Source organism: Pyrus communis, chromosome 3 (assembly GCF_963583255.1).
Source record: "Pyrus communis chromosome 3, drPyrComm1.1, whole genome shotgun sequence".
Lineage (NCBI taxonomy): Eukaryota > Viridiplantae > Streptophyta > Magnoliopsida > Rosales > Rosaceae > Pyrus > Pyrus communis.
The window spans coordinates 11152608-11170548 of NC_084805.1; positions in this window are offsets into that span (position 1 = coordinate 11152608).

Sequence of the window (17941 nt, forward strand, 5' to 3'; positions counted from 1 at the left end):
AAGACCATGAGTGTTGCATTGCTTAGTTCACTCTACAAAAGGAGAAAACAATTACAAATCCCTTCTTTCCTTTTTCTTTGATACAGTTGTAGTCCTTTTCGTAACATGTATCTTATTCCTCACATAAAAACCTCGCGGACCTCACTTAAAATACAATGAAGCTTGTTGCGGGCTTCCGAGATTCTTTCCCTGTCAATGCTGTCCGCAACAAATAAAATGGCTTGAGTATTCTGAAAGTAATGCCTCCACAAAGGCCGTATCTGGTGAGCAGCAAGGAGAAGATGAACAGATTAGTTAGCGATCACAACACCAAACTCTTTATACTTTAATTGATCCATATTTAACAGCTTAATTGAACCAAAGTCATTTCCAACTATGTCCAGAAATGTATAAAAGTAATCATCCTTGCACGGACGGATAGAAGAACGAAAGAGCTTGGTACCTTGCCTTGTCGTCCAACATCCCAATAGTGAAGGCAACATTTTTGTACTCTATTGTCTCCACATTGAAACCTGCTTCATAAAAGTGAAGGCAATGTCATACTCTTATGTAAACTGATACATTTCAACAATACCAATACGCGTCATTTCTCTAATAAAAAACAAACGTCCTGCAAAAAGAATTTCTGATAAAAAATATAGTGGCTCAAGTGTATAAATCAAAAGATAATTGAACTGCAACAGAATCATAAACCAAATGCTTCATCTAGGATGGGTTTCTAGGATAAGAATCGATCGTGGGTAAGGTTGTATCGATGTCTCCGTGCTTTAGCTTGTAGAGGATAGTTGTCTTCCCTAAAGCATCAAGAGCCACCATTAGAATCCTCACTCCATTCTTTAGAAAGAACCTCTTTGCAATTCGCGAAAACTCTCCGCCCATTCCAAAAACAGAAGTTCAACAAAGTTATTAGCAGTGAATTTAAACAAGATTTCGAATCTGAGAAGAAAAATACAAGGGATGCAATCAGTTTTTGTATAAGCACAGGGAAAGAGATTTCTTGAGTTGAAAGCAAAACTCAGATACAACATCAGTGGGCAGGGCCAGTGTTGTGTTTGCTTGTTTCCTGGAAATTACAAAGATAATATTTGTACTTTTAAAGAAAAAGCTAATGTCCACTCATTTGTGTCAACATCTAATTAACAAATTTTAAAGATCCTTCTCACAAAGCATTACAAAGCATGCTCCTTCTAGGTGACAATCTTTCTTTTCCATATCAGTTTCCAATTAATAGGATCCTGACAACGCGATATTCTAATATACCCTAATTACTGATAAATAGATTCAAACCTGGGCGCTGAAGAGCAGGCACACTGCCGGCCTACCCCACATCTGCATACTGATAAATAGATTCAAACCTGGATGCGGTGTTGCACGTCAATGAATCATCTCCAGTCAGTATTCCAAGTCCTCTCTCTGAAGCGCTAGATTAGTCTGCTGGCACTGCTGATGAACTACTCTTACCTCTGGCAACTTACCTTTTCAGTCAACTATCTGCAAACACTTCAGCAAGAGAATATTGAAAAATGTTGTATATGAATGAACTTCAAGGTATTGTTTTGTTGAAAGACCTGCAGAGGAAACTGACGAGGAGTTTAGAATGAAACTTTCACAGCACTATTCAATAAACTTTCAGAAGTTTCCTGGATTCAATTCCTCCAAGCATTTGCAAGTAAATACTTCTATGACAGGTGGACTTTTTGGTCGATGCAACGAGGCTGGAATGATGAAGATGAGCTCATCAGAAAACTATTTGAAGGTGATGAAACAAAGAAATCGACGAGGAGGATTCATACAGCAGATTCCCAGAGCTCGTTAGAAAACTTATGTTAAATAAAGTTGGAGAAGGATGCGTTTCTACTTTGTGATAACAAAAGTTAGAGAAAACAGTAATCGTATTATCTAGCTTGTCAGAATCTATGATCATACGGATTTTAAATCATTTACATCCAGGTGTGATTTTTACGGATGAATTCATCAAGGTGAAAATTCCAGATTTAAGGGGAGGACCGACTACACACGATGGAGGAACTACCACACAAGGAGGGAAGGGAACAAGTCAACAGGCTGGGGAGTTCATAGCATCTATACAGCCATCAAATGTTTGTGCAAAACAGTGCGGGCGTTTATAACATTCTGACCCTTCATAAATTTGATGGTGAGCAAAAAGAGCGGTGATCGACTGAGACAAGTAAAGCAAGAGCACATGGACGAAAGCCTCTATGAATTGATGCCTTCGTATAAATAACAAAGTATCCTCAACTGTAAGTGTTGCCGCAATTGTTGTACTCTGACAAAATTACAGTAACAAACAAATGTTCAATTTGGAATACATGTCAGTATTACAAACCATACAAGCACTTCTAGCAACCGATATTGTGTTCACTTTTCTGACCCGGATTGGAAGATGAAAACTGCTGTCAAAATTCCCACCAATGCTGTAACACCCAAGGCAGCTGTAGGTAGGGGGCTTGTTAGCCCAAAGTTCTGCACAATCGAAATGAAAGACTTACTATATTTTGTACTTGTTGACATCTGAGAATGATAACTCCGAAAGATAAGGGAATCCTTGATGACTATATGTAAGGAAATTCTTTGAGACTACGATTTTATTCTATTTACGTGGTTGCTTCCCATTTATTTAAAATAACATACAAAGAACACAAGGAACGATGTCAAAGAAAGCTCGAACTCATTGAGAATTACGTGGTAAAACGGAAAGCTTCTTAGCTTATTATCAGTTAAATAAGAGGTTATTTATTTCAAGTACAACATTCCAAGGGATGGAACACAGGGAGTACTTGGGAACCATTTCAAGTGATCAACCAATACACAGACAACAATTCCCATCGTTGACATGAGAGCCTCCCAGCACCAAAGTCCCTAGATGGAACTGAAGCGTCAAAACTCTAGTGCATTAGACGGTCATTGACAACAAACATCTGCGTAAGCAATGGCATATCCAAACCAGTAGAGTTGGAAATAAATAAATCATCAGGATAGGAGATTGCAGAAGCCAGTGACAAGGAAGCAAACAGCTCACTATGTCAACGAGCACAATTGCAATGAATGGTCATCGTAACCATGAGGCTTGGGTATGTAGAAAAACCCCACTCAAATTGACAACTTTTTAACCGAGTTCGACTCTATTCCCTCGAGTATTAGCAATTTTATTCTAACAATGATCTATAGACGCTACTTGTAGTTGGGGGTTCGGGTTCAGTAAGTTTCCTACACTATTAAAACGACACCTAAAGCAACATCAAGGATAATTTTTACAAGACAATGCAAGAATGAAAACTTTTACCCATTTCAATATCTTCGATGTACTACTTAAATCATCATTGGTGAAAGCTAGCGGTTCAGTCGATAGAAACCAATACTAATTCCCATAAGCACCGATGCAACTGAAAGTAAATAGGCAATCTTGGATTGGATCTAAAAATTCATAGCACATGTCATACCTCGAGAAGTCCCTTTCCGGTTGATACCTCAACGCCAATAGCCACAGCAAAGCCAATCATGGCGAGCCGGCCAACCCATACATCCAAACCTCCCTCCTTGGTGCTTTGCTCACACCTAATGGAAATTGGCATCGATTTACATGCAGCATTCCTTTGTTGGTATGCTCTTCTTATAACTGAAATCAAAATCAAACGTCGACCCTTATGCAACTAAATAGAGCAAAGCAAAAATCCAATTGTCCTAATACTTTCCAAGTCGAGAAATCCTCAACAGTAAGTGTTCCTCAAAATGTGTATAAAACCCAATTGAGCCCCATTATCCATTTACACTTGTTCCAAAAAATAAAAATATTTTCTTTTTACAAAAAATAAAAATAAAAATATTTTCTTGCCAGCAATGATAAAAATTAGGGTCCTTTTGATAACTATTCCAGTTCTTAGTTTTTAGCTTTTAGTTCACTTAAAAAAAATAAAGTAAAAACCCTTAATGACCAAAACCCACTGGGAGCAATGGGGGTTGGGAGGAAAGGGAGAGGCTTTGGCCCTTTGGGTGGGTGGATGGGTGGAACCGAAGATGGAGGGGGAAGGGTGGATGTATGACGAGTCGAAGAGGAGAGGAGAGGAGGGTTTGGTGGGTTGGTGCGGAGGAGAAAACGGAGGGATAAGGAAGGAAGGGAGGTAGAAGACGACCAAAAAGTTTTTTTCTTTTTTTTTGAATTTTTAATTTACACGTGAATGTTTAATGACACGTGATGTCCAGTCATTGTCCTGTCACGTTATCAATTAACGGAAAAATTAATCGTCAGACTAACTAATATATGAGACTGTCCTAAATTTAACACTTTAGGTATGATTCTACGACGAAAAAAAATTCATGTGCCAAATATTGAAAACCATAAAACTTGAGGTAGTAAACTGAGATTTACTCGTTTTTTAATAACTATATTCGCTATAAAAAATATAAAAAAAACCTGAATATAGAAAGCCATTTTTTAAAAAAACAATATTATGTAAAGGGAAAGGGTGACTTAACTTTACAATCACTAATAATAATATAATTTAAATTTACCATTAGCGAAAACCGAATTTTTGTACTCTTAAGTAAAAATGAATTTCGCTAAACTATAGTAGTAAATAGCAGAAAGAAAATAGTTATCCCCTTTTAAGTAACTAATCAGAGATAAGAGAGTGAAGGGCTTACTGAGGGGAGAACCAGTAGCGAAGGCCGTCCCAATTCTAGTGGAATTAAAAAGGGGAAGCCGAGCAGGACCTGCTGCTGCTGGTGAGCTAATTCCACTTGCATCTGCTGAATGTTTCAAACAAATTACATATGGAAATTTCAATATGTTTACAAGAATATAAATTTACTATTCAATGAGAGAGAGAGTGCCTCTGATGGAAAGGGAGAGAGATGCGGAGATTTGAGCTACAGACATTTTTGCAGGGGAATCAGAGCTAAATTTGTGGGGAAAGCAAAAGTTGGGTAGTGCAACTTGAATGTCACCATATTGTTAGAAGGGTAAGATGACACGTGTCGTTCAGGGAGAACTTTTATAAAAGCTTTGGATAGAGTTTTTTTACTATCAAATTTTTTTTTTTCTTCACTTTTTCTTTCTTTTAATTTCTTACATTCTCAAAATGGTTAAATTACATTCTACCCCTCAGGTTTAGGATCGATTTCAATTTCTTACAATATCTTTAAAAATTTTCAATTTCATGCATTTATTTATCATTTTATTTCAATTTCATATATCTGTTAGAAAATCCGTTAAATGATGACATGGCAAATATGAAATCCACATTTGTGCTGACATAGTTGCCAAATTTGTGACACATTGCAAAAAATATATATATGCATTTAAAATATTATAATAATTTACCCTATTAAAAAAAAAAAAAAACAAACAAACAAACAAACAAACCCAAAAACCCATCTTCCCTCCCTCCCCGACCCACCTCCCTCTCCTCCACTCTCTTCACCTCCCTTCCCTTCCAAAAATCCACCCCCATCTCCCCTGCAACCCCTCACCCCACTCCCACCTCCACCGCAACCCCCCACCCACCTAGGTTTGGCGACCTCCTCCTTCTCTCATTCTAACCTCAAATTAGCATCGATCGGACCCACAAGAAGCAGCCAACAACGACATCGGAAGGGGATTTTGGTATTTGACAATCTAAGGAGTGTTGTTCTTCCTGAAAAAAATCTGGGTTTTTTGGGATGGGGGGTTGCAAGGGAGGGAAGGGTTGGGGGGGGGGGGTGGGATAATAGGGTAAATTATTAAAATATTTTAAATGCATAAAAAATTATTTTTGTTGCCACGTGGCACAAATTTGGCAATCATGTCAATACAAATGTGGATCTCATATTTGTCACGTCATCATTTAACAGTTTACTTAACGGATTTTCTAACGGATGTATGAAATTGAAATAAAATGATAAATAAATGTATGAAATTGAAATTTTTTAAAGATATTGTAAGAAATTGAAATTTTTTAAAGATATTGTAAGAAATTGAAATCGACTCCAAACCTAAAGGGGTAAAATTTAATTTTGTCGCATCCTAGCCCAGACCCCTACCACATCCCCGTCTCGACTCCACCATAACACGATATTGTCCACTTTGGGCCCCAACCACGCCCTCACGGTTTTGTTTCTGGGAACTCACACGAGAACTTCCCAGTGGGTCTCCTATTCTAAGATTGTTCTCGTGCGAACTCGCTTAACTTCAGAGTTCCTACGGAACTCGAAGCCAATGAGCTCCCAAAAGGCCTTGTGCTAGGTATAGATGGGAATATACATATAAGGTTTACAGGATCCCTCACCCCTGGGCGATGTTGGATCATACAATCCACCCCCTTAGGGGCCTGACGTCCTCATCGACACACATCCAACCAAGGATTGGCTCTGACGGAACAGAGGAATATTCCATCATATTTGACGGAATATTCCGTTAAATAGTAATGAACATTAATAGCGTTACCTGACGCCGTTTGTTGCCGTCTAGTTTCGCCAAAAACTGGAAAAACTCACCAGTTTTTGGAAATTTTTCAAACCTTTATATGGATTTGAAGCTTATGAAGAGTAGAGCAATGTTATACCTTCCTAAAGTCCAAAAGTGGACGAGAACTGGCCTAAAAATAGCTCGATAGGTTCGGCCAAAACTTTGCTCCTCAAACCCGTGTGCTTTCGAGGTTGTTTCTTCTTCAAACTTGTCTTAGAAGCCTCGGGGAGTTGTAAGGAAGCTTCCCCACATCCTAAATTCTCTTAACTCGACTAGGATCACAACGATACCAACTCGACCGAGTCGGAGCTTCCAAGTTGCTCCGTGTTGACCACTCAAAACTCAACCAACGCGTGATCTAAGCGTACAGTTGAGTTCGTGGTGACGAGTGGAGTGTGATGGTGTGGTTTTTACAGTCAATCTACAAGATTTGGTGTGAGTACATGGTGGTTGCAAGGGTGAAGGAGCTCATGTGAGGAAAAAAAGAGAGAAGATGAGAGAGAATGAAAGAAATGATTTCTGATTAGGAAGGGAGAGAGAAAAGTTGATTGGTTGCTATAATGAGGGAGACAAAATAATTGGTGGTAAGGTGTAAGGCATGGGTCCGGTTTTAAAGAAAAGGAAGGATAGGATTTGTATAGAGAAATCAGACACAATCTATCCTAAATAGTGTTTCTAACACTAGTAAATTAATACGCGCTCGTGTACAATTTTACCAGTCAATTACGTACTTTAACGTAACGTAACTTTTTCGTTACGAATCCAATTCGTGTCTAACTCGCACTCACGTGATCGTATCAACGAGTATTATTTAATTACGATAGCGAGAAAAATAATTTAAGAACAAATAAACACGTCCACGCCACTTGCCAACAAGGGCATAAATGTCAATTCACATACTCGGGAAGAAATTACATAGAAAATTAGGGACGGGTCGTCACAGATAACAAAGTGGTACATTTATAAAGAAAAATGGGTACATTATAAATAAATTATGAGTATAAATAAAACATATAAAAATATGGGCACAAAATGAAATTAATATATGGGTACAAATTAAAAAGGTTGCAAATTAAAAATGGCACAAACTAAAAATAGTAATATATAATACAAAGTTTAATCATAAATATAAATATACCAAATGTAGCGTTTCTAACACTAAATGAATATATTTTAGAAATAAAATTTAATTATGTTGGTATGTAAATATAATTGAAATAATGACGTTGTCACATCCCGGCCTGGGGCGGATCACTTCCCGGACCCGCTCCACCACCATAGCACGATATTGTCCGCTTTAGGCCCCGACCACGCCCTCACGGTTTTGTTTTTGGGAACTCACGAGCAACTTCCCAGTGGATCACCCATCATGGGATTGCTCAAGCTTCCTTCTCGCTTAACTTCGGAGTTCCTACGGAACCCGAAGCCAGTGAGCTCCCAAAAAGCCTCGTGCTAGGTAGGGATGGGAATATACATTTAAGGATCACTCCCCTGGGCGATGTGGGATGTCACATCATCATCTTCCTTACACCATTCTGTGCTCTTCCCTTCATTATACCTTCCTGCCATACATCTATCTTCGACCCTATGACACTAAAGACCACTTTTCACACCCTAAAACCTTTGTGCCACAGCCTAGCAAGGAAGAAGGAGAGGAAAAGAAGCCTTGGACGTTTTTGCATTCAAGTTGGATTGTTAGAACATTTTTAGGTGTACTCTATCTTTTGTTTTCAATGTTTAATTCAAATTTTCTTTGTTTTGCTGTGAACATGAGAGGCTAAACTTGTTTTTGCTAGGGGAAACTTTGAAACCATGATTATATTTGCGATATGAATTGATTAATTCCAGTTGTGCTTTCATAAATTATGAATGCAATTTACTTAACCGTTTGATTAAGAACTTATTCTTGTATGTTGATTAAGGAGGCCTACTTAGTTTGCGTGCTTGAATTTGATCCTAGAATATAAGGGAGTTTCACATAATCGTTACAAACTTATATTCACAAGTAGTAAAGGTTGCTTATCACAATCATGTTAAGTTAAATTTTTGGCATGAGTATCATGATGTCATAGTTACGAATGCCTTGTCAATACTTATGGTTTTCACAAAACTTAATGATCTTTGCTTGTATCTCTATTAGGCAGTTCATGTAGGGGACTTGGGAAGAATAATTTGGTTGTCGATGCGTTGTCCATCCAATTCAATGATTTAAGGAAAATCTGAAGGTTAATTAGTGATGTCACGATTAATCTAGGGTATTGAGGTTCATGGTTTATTGAAAAAGCAACTGGAAATCAATTTGTGTTCAAATGTGTCATGTGTGGAAAAGAATCATCTAGCTAGCTTATCATCCATAGTTTTCCCCAAATTCGTCCAAATCTTGTTTGAGTCTTTAAGTTACTTGTTCTTACTTTAAATTCGTCCAAAAACCCAATCCCCTTTTCTTTGTTGTGTCTAAATAGCTAGAATATGTCCAAATTGTGTTTTTGAGTGTTTTGAGTCAAAACCAATTCTATTTTCATACAAATCAAGTCCTAGAATCTAGTTTGAGTCTATTTGATTGTTTTGTGTTATTTTGAGTCTCTTTAGTTTGTTTTGAGTCGTATAAGTTTAGTTAAGAGTCTTTGATTTTATTTAAGTGTTTTCAAGCCTAGTTTTGCATTCTTGAGTCAGTTTTTATTAGATTAGCAATCCCTCCTAAGCCTCGACTTAGAACGATCCCTACTTACATCTTTACTACAATTGTCAATAAGAGGGTTTAATTTGAGTGCTATTATTTATCATATCACATTCAATCAACATAAACATACTTATGCTTCTGTGTTCGTGAGTGTGTGTGAATGTTTTAGTTAATACTTCCTGTTTAGTTTGGGCAAATGTGGCTTGATGAAGTGATAAAAAAACATGTATTGAGACTCTAGATCCTCAGAAAACTTTGCATCTTTGAAATGCAGAAGCATAAGGATTATGTAAAAACTCTCCACTATTTTGCATAGGATAGGTATATATTTGGTATATGGGTTTTCATTTTTAATACACTATTGTCTTCTTGATTTGATTTACCTTCCTTATGCTTCTTTATTGTTATGAGTATATACAAGGTGTTTGATCTGAAAAATTATACAATGTTATATTTCATATTGAATAAGCATGTCCAAGAGATTAAGGATAGGTAAGCTTAGTTCAGACGCCTCTTTGTAATCATATTTTGTGGACATACTTGCAATAGTGGTGGTTTATACATTTGGTATTCCTTTTGTTATTACTTAATGGATATATATAGGGTAAACTGTCAATTTAGTCCCTGAATTATCACGTTAGTAAAAATTAGGTCCCTAAACTTTTTTTTAAAGAAAAATCAATCCTTTAATTATAAAAATCTGCCAGTTACATCCCTAATATTATATTCGAAGCTACTATATTCAATTTTCTATCAATTTAAGTCATATTACTTGCATGTGAGGCACATTGAAGGGTAGATTGGTAATTTTACATAAAGAAATAGTGTATGAAGTTAACTTTTGAGGGCAAATTAGTCGTTAGATTTGCAACCTACATGAAATGCTAAGGCCTTATAGGGGAGAAAAGAACAGTTTTACACTCTAAAGTGTGTCAAGTGACTTTAGTTGACAAATAATTGGATAAAATAACTTTGAATATAATATTAGGGATGAAATTAGCAATTTTTAATGAATTTAGGGACTTATTTTACTAAAAAAATAATTCAAGAACCTAATTTTCACTAAGGTGATAGTTCAGGAACTAAGTTGGCACTTCACCCATATATATATTCATGAATTTGGTTTTTGGGAAGTAGGTGCTCTCCTAGTTTGATTACTTACCATGCTTTACTTAATGCTTAGGTAAGACAAATTTCTATTGTTGACGCTTATGTGCTCTCAGGTCATTTCAGAGAGATGGTTATGTTCTTGGACTCAATGGATTATCATATGCTTTCAAAGTTAACGATGCTTTCAACTTCTTGAGAGATATGAGCAAGAAAGGCTTATGAGCTTAAGGAAGCATGTTTATTGTTAACAAGATGGATATATTATTTAGGTTCACTACAAAACCGATTGTGAGAAATTTTATGGAAACATTGTTGACAATTTTAATGTTTTATCCTCTGTTGAAGGCTCTTGCAAAACCTAAACTGAAGAAACTTGGAATAGTCAGTATCCAAATGAATGTTTTCATTTCTTTTCTTCTATCTTCTGTAAATTGGTCACTTGATTCTTTTATGGGGGTGTTCTTGTAGATTTCAGTTTCTTGTGTATTTTTTATAGCCCCTATGGTTAAAAAACCAAACTATGCAAGCACACCATCAGTCATGCACATGTCATGCATATGGCATGCACATGAAATGTAAAATTTCTCCACAATTTCCCAATTAATTGTCTTCATACAGGGCTTTTAAATTGGGCTTACTAAAGTTTTGATATTTGGTTATGTTATTTCAAGCATAACTAAAAGCATACATTCGGTGTTTGATTGTGCATTTGTAGAGTGAGTATTGTTAAAGGTGTGCTTTTAATAGATGAAGTAGTGCATGAGTGGGAAAAATGGCGGTAAAAATGACATGAGTTAGACTATGTGCATTTCCACCTTAAGGACTCTCTTAAACACTTGGCGCCAAAATGACTCCATAAGACTTAGTGATAAGACAAGGCAGATATAGAGTTTAGTGAAAAGACAAGGTAGATATAGGCTTTTAATAAGTTGATGTGATTTGATAAAAGTTACTGAATTTTTCATGGTCAAAGAAATCCCAATGCAATCGGACTGCAAAAGGACCCTATGGACTTCCACAGTCGTTGCATGCTTTCATAGCAGCATTGTTATCGTAAAATTTTAGAATTTCACCTATTACTTCCCTATCCACCCAAAGACGCTACGAAGACCGGTGAACCATCTACAGGGTGTCGGAATTGCCCCAGTCCATGCAATATTTTTTAGAACTTGGAGACATCTTCATTATTGCTCCATGGACTAAGGGGGTTGAAGCCTCAAATTCCCTAATGTTGATGTGTTCAAATATGCAATCATCTTGGTCGATTTGGTTGAACTTTTGGTACACCATCTTTGCTGAAAATAAGTCTTTAAAAGACTAGGAAGCAACCTTCGTTAGTTTTTTGCCAAGAAGTTCATCTAGATGAGATTGTATGGACGATGAGGTGGTTTTGGCTTTTTCATCTTTTTGAACTTGTGGTTTTCAAATAAACACAAACCTTTAAATAGATGGTTTGTATCTTGGACAAGAAGGGGAAGAGATATGATAGAGAGTGAATCATTTTACGTTGGAATTGAATAGTTCTGATAAGAAAGGGATTTGGTGAATATATGGAGATGAAATACCCTTTGTATACAACTTTTCTCATTGAATACAATTGTTCAGCTATATCCAACAATCATATCCTTTAGAATTAATTAATTAATTAAACAGTTATATTTTTTCTTTATTAATTAATTAATTAATCTATTTCACTATAACCATATGTATATTAGTACACCAATGTTACGGTGTACCTCCACACATGATTATACATATTGTGAAAACCATGTTATCATAATCATATTCCAACACAAATACATGAATTATAAGGTCACTAATTCTAGAATAATGGCTAATTGTCAGTTATATATACAAATCCATGTTAGTTATATATACACTGTTATCATAATAATATTCCAACACAAATATATGAATTATATGTACACTATTTGCACATGGTATGCATACTATATGCACATGATATGTAAAAAACTCCTTGACCAGGAAGCTATTTATGGGATTTCTACGACACAATACCATGGTAAATTTTAGTCAAACAAGAGAGATGGAGTTTTAAATTATACATGAAAAATTAGTAATGACACATTACTATGACATTTTCTTTCAACATAATTATGTCTTCCTCTAAATTATATAGATACAAAAAGGTTTTGAATTTTATATGGTAAAACATAAAGTTGGGTTTAGAAAAGAAAAAAAACAAAAAAAAAGATGTAAAAACCATCAAGTTTCGAATCCATGTCTTGTTGAAACTATCAAATTATACTCTCCAACTGACTTGACGTTGAATATTGTTTAAAGTTGCACACAATGGACATATAGTACAAAAATTCTAGGATGGGTCTGGACCAACCCAAGTGTCCATGTGGCTCCGCCATTGATCAATTTCCCTAACATGTATTATATTATATGCTGAAAATGAAGTACCAAGAGTTGATAGCTATATGTTAGAAATGAAGTAAGGGGTGTGAGATTTGACAACACACTAACCTATATATGTTGGAAATGAAGTAGCATGAGGGACAAAAAAAGAGTGATGGGGATTCCTACAACTTTTGTAGGTCAAATGCATCAAATCCTCACCATACAAACACCTTCATCACAATCCCTCTTTTACCCAACAAGTTTTCTTCCACACCAATGCCACACTTGCATAAATAGGCTTCTCACGCTTATTTTCCATAACCATTAACCCCATAGGAAAAAGCCTTTCCTAGTGTCAATAGCCAAAACAATTCACAGCACCAACATGTCCCAGTACAAACATGAAACTAGGGGTTTTAACTGTGTAAGCAAGCATAAAACAAAGGCTGATACAACTCGAGAAAGGATCCCAATCCTAAATTTTCAATCGTCGTAAAAGCCTCACGGCCATATTGAGTCGTACAAGCATTCCCTGGAGCGAAAGGCGAAGTGGAAAAGGAACACAACAAGGGGTTTGAGGATTTTTGTTAGGTAGCAAACAAAAACGAACCACATCAACTACAATGGGATTCTTTGAAAGTGAAGGAGGTTGAATTGTTTATAAAATTTGGTATCGGTAATCGTTAGGTGCAGGTTATGCTTAATAGTTATGGTAGAATAAATTTGAAGGCTTACATGGTAAGCAATGTAATGCAGTTGTACAATGTATTTGCTAACTATTATATGATAATAAACATTAGGACTATGTATCCTTGTTATCTTTGGCGCCTACCATGTCCTAAATTACCTTAATGCGAAGAGTATCAAATACGCACCATATACACTATATGCACACAACATGTACATGATATGCACAACACTGGAGATCACGCAACAAGCTGCTTTTCGCATTAATAAGACACTTTAACGGCAACTTATTGGTATAGTGGATACAATTAAAAAATAATCCACAACGATGACATAAATAAGGTTACATTGACATATAGTGGATACAATTGGCTTGGAATCCACAAAGATCACATATATAAGGTTACAGTGACACTCTGTAAGTCTTGTTACGTATATCAACCACCGCTTAACCGTGCACGTGAAAAACATGATACTTGTTGTCTCTTATTTTATGGACACGCATGACCCTTAACGTCCTCTAAGCTTTTTCTTAATTTTGTTTTTCATTGAGGTCAACTAGGTTATGGTCATACTCGCTAAATTCTGGGGCACAATGTACATGCATCATAACTAGCGAACATTCACTTCTCATATTAAGTTGTAACCATGCACACCTTGCACACCATATGCACACCACATGCACATAACAGAAAATTTTTCACAAATTTCTGCAATTGGACACTTAAAGCAAAAATCTGAACATACCCAGTATTCTAACACATCAAAAAGTAAAGTTTATTCCACAACCCATAGGCCCCAACACGAAATACAAACCCTAATTTAACTTCTAAGTATATATTCATTTTACGAACAACCCATTTATTCCATAAATCATTGATATAGAAACTTGGAACTAAACACCCTACCTTATTATGCCTGCCGAAGCTTCAATTACCGAAAAAATGGAACTTTCCAACCAAAATATAAAATATGGTACAAACGTCCTATCTTTAAGGATGGAAACATTTGTGTTTGGTTATGGAAGAATAACACACATAGCTCACAAATCTGAGCTAAAACCCGAAAACCCCGACCTCATTCTTCTCACTTCTTTCTCAACATCCCTGTGTTCGAAATCAAAACTATGAGGTCAACCCAAAACTCAGCTCACTCTTCTCACATCTCTCTGGACTTCCCTCTCTTCAAAATCAAAGATTAACCCAAAAGTCCACAACTCACAGCTCCCTCAAGACATCCCCAACTTCAAAATCAGAAAAATGACACAATGAGCTGTGAGTTTTTATAATTTATATGTAGGTATTTTTGTCACTTCGCTTTTATGCATGGTGTGAATGGAGTGTGCATGGCTGATTTGTCTTATTTTGGTCACAAGATTAACAAAATGGGTCATTTCTGTCAATTTCCCTTTCATCTTCATCCCTAAAAGATTTATTTAATTCAAAGATTGCTTAATTAACCATATGAGTTAAAGAAAAATAGTTCAATGTGAGATTATTACTTGCTTCCATGACATTCGGTTTTTATCCATCACATTGGTCAATCATTTTACAAATCAATGAGTTCTTTTTAAGATGACCATAAGATGCTGGTAAAAAAAGAGCAATTTTCTAATTATTCTTATTGTAAGGTAAATGGTGACACATTAGTAAAAAATAAGGACTTTCCCTTAACAAAAATGAGGAAGTTTTAATAATTCTTTCTAATAGATAATAGTAGAAGATGCCCACACTCTGTGTGTTTGAAAATTTTCATTTCATTTTTTTTCTTAAAGAGTGTGATTAGTTTTTAAATTGTAAGAAAAAATCAATTATGAAAAAAAGGTACAATGATGAAGTAATTTCTCCTAACGTGGGCATTTTTTGTATTTATTTAATTTATGCCGTACTTTTCTCATTACATATTGTAATAGTAGACATGTTGATTGATAATTGTATTTCCCAAGAGATAAAGATAATTGTTATATAATTATTATAATTAACCAATAAAAATGAACAATATTAAGTGAAATCATAATAAATGCAAGTGGCTATCTATCATAGTAATGGAGAGAAGTGTTGCCTTGCACCATAGTGTGGGTTCGAAGCCCTTCGCCTCCCTAAACTAAAATTTAATCTAACAGATCTATCGTTTGACAAAAAAAAAAATATATAAATAAAGTGAAATTACAATAAATAAAAAAATGGAATTTAGTGTTGTGAAATTGAGAAATGTGTGCAGTGGAGCATAAAGTAAATAAGACACAATATTTACGAGGTTTAATGATAACTCACTATTTTCTCTTCACTCTCTAGCCCAGCTCACTAGTAATTTCTTCCGCATCTCTCTTCTTTCCTCTTCTATTCTCTCTTTCTTCGATATTGAACTGTGTGCGCTACAATGAATGAATGAACCTTCCTTTATAGAGCTTTTCATCCAATAGAGTAATGTAGGAAATTATTCACTTTACAAAATTTCTTGAAATGAGCAGTGTATAAATAGTAATCCATCTGATTTTTCTTTAGATGAATAGTAAAGAACCATTCATGTGGACCATCTACATATTACATTACAACACTCTCTCTTGGATGACCATATGCCAATTTTGGTTGCCTCGTTAAAACCTTGATCTGTTTTGGATCCTCTTCTGATGAGTATTTCCCTCTGATTTCGGATTCTTCAATCTAACTGATTACTAAGTTGATGCAATCTGATACCATGCATGATAGCTGGAGTATTTGCTTCCGAAGGTGGATCACATGCCCTCCAAATTTTAAAGTATTAACCAAACGCATTCATAACTTGCTTTATGGAGATATGTATTTCTAAGATATATGAACTTGCAACAATAAATCCTCGCTTCCTTGATCGTTGCAGAATTAATCTATTTCCATATCTAAAAACAGGTATTAACTCATACCATATAAACTCATGTCTAAACAACATTGTTAGAACTCTCTTAACATTATTTATATTTTGAATTTCAAGTCAAAACATTATACATATGTACTCAAAATTATTCTTGATATCGACATCATTAGAATGCTTAGGTTCATATTTTTGGAATTCATGCCCTTATTTAATCTGTACATAGATTAAGGAACTTATTGTCACATCCCTGCTCGGGGGGGGGGGGGGGGGGACCATTTCCCAAGCCCGTTCCACCACCGTAGCACGATATTGTCCGCTTTGGGCCCCGACTACGCCCTCACGGTTTTGTTTCTAGGAACTCACACAAGAACTTCCAGATGGATCACCCATCCTGGGAGTGCTCTCGCGCACTACTCGCTTAACTTCGGAGTTCCCATGGAACCCGAAACCAGTGAGCTCCCAAAAGGCCTCGTACTAGGTAGGGATGGGAATATACATATAAGGATCACTCCCCTGAGTGATGTGGGATGTCATAATCCACCCCCCTTAGGGGTCCGACGTCCTCGTCGACACACCATGGTCAGGGTTAGGCTCTAATACCAAATTGTCACATCTCGGCCCGGGGGGAACCACTCCCCGAGCCCGCTCCACCACCGTAGCACGATATTGTCCGCTTTGGGCCTTGACCACGCCCTCACGGTTTTGTTTCTGGGAACTCACACGAGAACTTCCCGATGGGTCACCCATCCTGAGAGTGCTTTCGCGCGCTACTCGCTTAACTTCGGAGTTCCCATGGAACCCGAAGCCAGTGAGCTCCCAAAAGGCCTCGTACTAGGTAGGGATTGGAATATACATATAAGGATCACTCCCCTGGGCGATGTGGGATGTTACACTTATGGTCCTCATTTACATAAATCAAGGAACTTCTGGCCCTTAATGGCAGTCATATTAATTTAATTGAGGAAACAATGTTCTTTCAGTTGATTAAAAAACTTCAGGTTTTAATTTTAAACAATGAACTTCGAGTCCAATCTTTTTATATGATGAGGATCAAGGAACTTCAGGTCCGATCTTTTTATATAATGGAACTTGAGGCCCAATCATTTTATATGATGGGGATCATGAAACTTCACGTTCTAGTTTGATCAAGGAACTTTGGGTTTTGTATATACTCATCATAATAAAATGTAGTGCAATAAGTAAATTAAAGTAGAGGGAGGTAATTCCAGCCACTATAAATAAGTTGCTTTAAGTAATGATTGTGACAAGGCTTTAATTTAGCTCCGTTCACATAAATATCAAAACTTAAAGATAATAATTGTTATTATAAGAAGGATGACAATGTTGCGCCATTCACATATATATTAATGTATGATGGGCGATACACCAATCACATTAATAACAAGATTGATAATGATAAGGAAAAAGTAAATACTAACTTACTATACTTCCCCTTCTTCCTCTTTTGTCAACACTTTAGTACATCCAATTTTTCTTTTCTTTTTCATTGGCTTCATGGCACCATTATTTTCCACCTTTTGAATTTTAAATAAAGGAGATTTGGTAAGATTTTTGTACAAGTCTTAAGCCACTGAAGTTTGTGTAGACCCTGGCCACCTACCTTTGAATCGGTTCTTTTCTTTTCACTATTCATTGCCAATAATAATAGTTATATAATCAGATGTATAGTTGCTTTAAGAAAATTAGTTGTACAGAAGTATGAAGATAGCCAGCTAATCAAGGTGAGAGGCATGCACTGCTTCACCGGATTTATGGCATTATGT